The following is a 3,696-nucleotide window of genomic DNA, read 5'->3' as shown; positions in this document are numbered from 1 at the left end:
TTTTTTTTTTTTGAGACAGAGCCTCAAGTTGTCCCCCTGGGTAGAGTGCCGTGGCATTACAGCTCACAGCAACCTCCAACTCCTGGGCTCAAGCGAGTCTCCTGCCTCCGCCTCCCAAGTAGCTGGGACCACAGGTGCCCGCCACAACGCCCGGCTATTTTTTTGGTTGCAGCCGTCATTGTTGTTTGGCGGGTCTGGGCTGGGAATTCGAACCCGCCACCTTAGGTGTACGTGGCTGGCGCCTTAGCCGGTTGAGCTATAGGCGCCGAGCCCCAAATTCGAATTTTTAAGTTGGGGGTCTCAGTATAGGCTGAACTGGTCGGAAGCTCTGAGCATGTCTAAAGACAGGATTTTTTTTTATGTGGGCTTAGCCCTTAGAAAAGGGGGAATTTGTTTAAAAGTCGGGTTTGCAGCTCCGAGGTTTGGCTGTATAGGGCCAAAAGCCTTTTGGCTGCTCCAAGGGAGGACGCGATTCCGGGCGGGCGAGGGTTCCTGAGTAGGGCTCTGAGTGGGCGGGGGCGCGCGGCCCCGCTCGGCCGGCAGGTGGCAGGTGTGAGCCACCGGCCGGAAAAGGGCCAGGCCGGGCCGGACTGGCACTTCTGCGAGGGACCTCCTTGGGCGGGGGGTGGGGGTGGGTGCAGCAGAAGCAGGGTCTCCTACGAACAGTCCTTTCAGCAGGGAGCTAACAGACCTAACAACCCCGAGGGCGTGGGGCATTGAACAGAGGGGTGCGTAAAGTCCCTGGGACAGGATCGCGGAGGGTCCTCAGGACTAGACGGGGGTGGGGTGGGGGGGGGCTTGGGTGAACGTAGAGGCAGGATTTTATTTTATCCTTGGAGGGGGGAGTCCACATCCCTGATGGGCCTAACCCTCCAGTTTCCACTAATATTGCGTTTATTTATTTATTTATTTATTCCAGTTTTTGGCCGGGGCTGGGTTTGAACCCTCCATCTCTGGCATATGGGGCTGGCGCCCTATTTTTTTGAGCCACAGGCACCGCCCCTACTTTTTTTTTTTTTTTTTTTTATTTAAGAGACAGTCGTACTTTATCCTCATCGGTAGAGTGAGAGTGTGTGGCGTCACAGTTCACAGCAACCTCTAATTTCTGGGCTTAAGCGATTCTCTTGCCTCAGCCTCCTAAGTAGCTGGGACTACAAGCGCCCGCCACAACACCCGGCTATTTTTTGGTTGTAGTTTGGCCAGGGCCGGGTTTGAACTGCCACCCTTGGTATATGGGCTGGCACCCTACCCACTGAGCCACAGGTGCCACCCCTATTTATTTATTTTTGAGACCCAATCTCAAGATGTTGCCCTGGGTAGAGTGTAGTGGTGTCCTAGCTCACAGCAACCTCCAACTCTTGGGCTCCAGGACTCCTCTGCCTCAGTTTTCTATTTTTAGTAGAGACAGGGGTCTTGCTTTTGCTCAGGCTGAATGATCGAATTTGTGGGCTCAAGCTATCCACCGCCTTGGACTCCCAGAGTGCTGGTATTATAGGCATGAGCCACCGCACCTTTTATTTATTGACAGAGTCTCACTTTATCGCTCTTGGTAGAGTGCCATAGCGTCATAGCTCACAGCAACCTTAAACTCTTGGGCTGAAGTGATTCTCTTGCCTCAGCCTCCCAAGTAGCTGGGACTACAGGAGGCTGCCCTCCCTGCCCTGGTATGTGGCTATTTTATGTTGTTGTTGCAGTTGTCTAATATTGTTTTAACTTGCCTGGGCCAGGTTCAAACCTACCAACCACAGTGTATTGGCCTATGCCCTAACCACTGAGCTATGGGTGCCACCCCTGGCTATTGTTTTGAGATGAGGTCTCACTCTGGCTCAGGCAATCCACCCACCTTGGCCTCCCAGAGTGCTAGGATTACAGGCGTCAGCCACTGAGCCCAGCCCCTAATATTGCTTTGAAATGTGAACGAGTCTGGCCCCTAATAGTGCTTCTTATTATTTATTTATTTTTTGAGACAGAATCTTATTATGTCACCCTTGGTAGGGTGCTGTGGTATCATGTCTCATAGCAACCTCAAATTCTTGGGCTGAAGCGATTCTCTTGCCTCAGCCTCCCAAGTAGTTGGGACTACAGGCACCTGCTACAACGCTCAGCTGTTTTTTTTGTTGTTGTTGTTGCAGTTGTTCAGCTGGCCCGGGCTGGGTTCGAACTTGCCACCCTCAGTGTATATGGCTGGTGCCATAACTGCTGTGCTACAGGCGCTAAGCCTAATACTACTTTTTTTTTTTTTTTTTTTTTGAGACAGAGCCTCAAGCTGTCCCCCTGGGTAGAGTGCCATGGCTTCACTGCTCACAGCAATCTCCAACTGCTGGGCTTAAGCGAGTCTCCTGCCTCAGCCTCCCAAGTAGTTGGGACTACAGGCGCCCGCCACAACGCCTGGCTATTTTTTGGTTGCAGCCATTATTGTTGTTTGGCGGGCCCGGGCTGGGGATTCGAACCCGCCACCTTGGGTGTATGTGGCTGGCGCCTTAGCCACTTGAGCCACAGGCGCCAAGCCAATACTACTTTTTAAATGTGAACAAGAAAGAGAACTCAGACCAGGCACAGTGGCTCATACCTGTAATCTTAGCACTCTGGGAGGCCGAGGCAGGTGGATAGCTTGAGCTCACAAGTTCAAGACCAGCCTGAGCAAAAGCAAGACCCCCCCCCCAATCCCTACTAAAATAGAAAAACTGAGGCAAGAGGATCGCTGGAGCCCAAGAGTTGGAGGTTGCTGTGAGCTAGGACGCCACAACAATCTACCCAGGGCAACAGTTTAAGACTATGTCTCAAGGAAAAAAAAAAAAAAAAAAACGTGAAGAAGAAAGAAAGAGAACTCAGGCTAACCGTGGTGGCTCGCGCCTTTATCTTAGTACTCTGAGAGGCTGAGGCGAGTGAATTGCCTGAGCTCACAGGTTTGAGACCAGCCTGACCCAGTGTGAAACCTCCTCTAAAAATAGCCGGGCAGGCAGCGCCCATAGCTCAGTGGGTTGGGTGACATACACCGAAGCTGGAGGGTTTGAACTCGGCCCAGGCCAGCTAAAACAATAATGACAACTTCAACAACAATAACAACAACAACAAATATCAGGGGCGGGAGGCTGAGGCAAGAGAATCACTTAAGCCCAAGAGTTTGAGGTTGCTGTAAGCTGCGACACCATGGCACTCTACCCAGGGCGACAGCTTGAACTCTGTCTCAAAAATAAATAAATAAAAATAAAAATAGCTGGGTGTCGTGGCTGGCACCTGTAGTCCCAGCTACTTCAGAGGGTGAGGCAAGAGAATCAATCGCTTGGGCCCAGGAGTTGAGGTTGCTGTGAGCTATGATGCCATGATACTTTTACCAAGGGCAACAAAGTGAAACTGTCTCCAAAAATAAGAAGAAGAAGAAAGAAAGAGAACACACCTTGAATGCTAATTTGCACCTTTACAATGCTAACGTAGGGTCATGGGCTGATTTCACCTTTTTTTTTTTTTTTAAAGAGATGAAGTGTGGCCCAGGCATCCTCCAACTCTCCAACTCCTGGGCTAGAACCTCAGCTTCCCTAGTAGCTGGACTATACCCTCATGATATAACGTCTGGCTAATTTTTTTTTTTCTTAGAGACAGAGTCTCATTTTGTCACCCTTAGTACAGTGCCATGGTGTCACAGCTCATAGCAACCTCTAGCTCTTGGGCTTAGGCGATTTTCTTGCCTCAGCCTCC

The sequence above is a fragment of the Otolemur garnettii genome, unplaced genomic scaffold, assembly GCF_000181295.1.
Source record: "Otolemur garnettii isolate 467f Iridium unplaced genomic scaffold, OtoGar3 scaffold00029, whole genome shotgun sequence".
Taxonomy (NCBI): Eukaryota; Metazoa; Chordata; class Mammalia; order Primates; family Galagidae; genus Otolemur; species Otolemur garnettii.
This window is presented reverse-complemented; position numbering follows the sequence as displayed.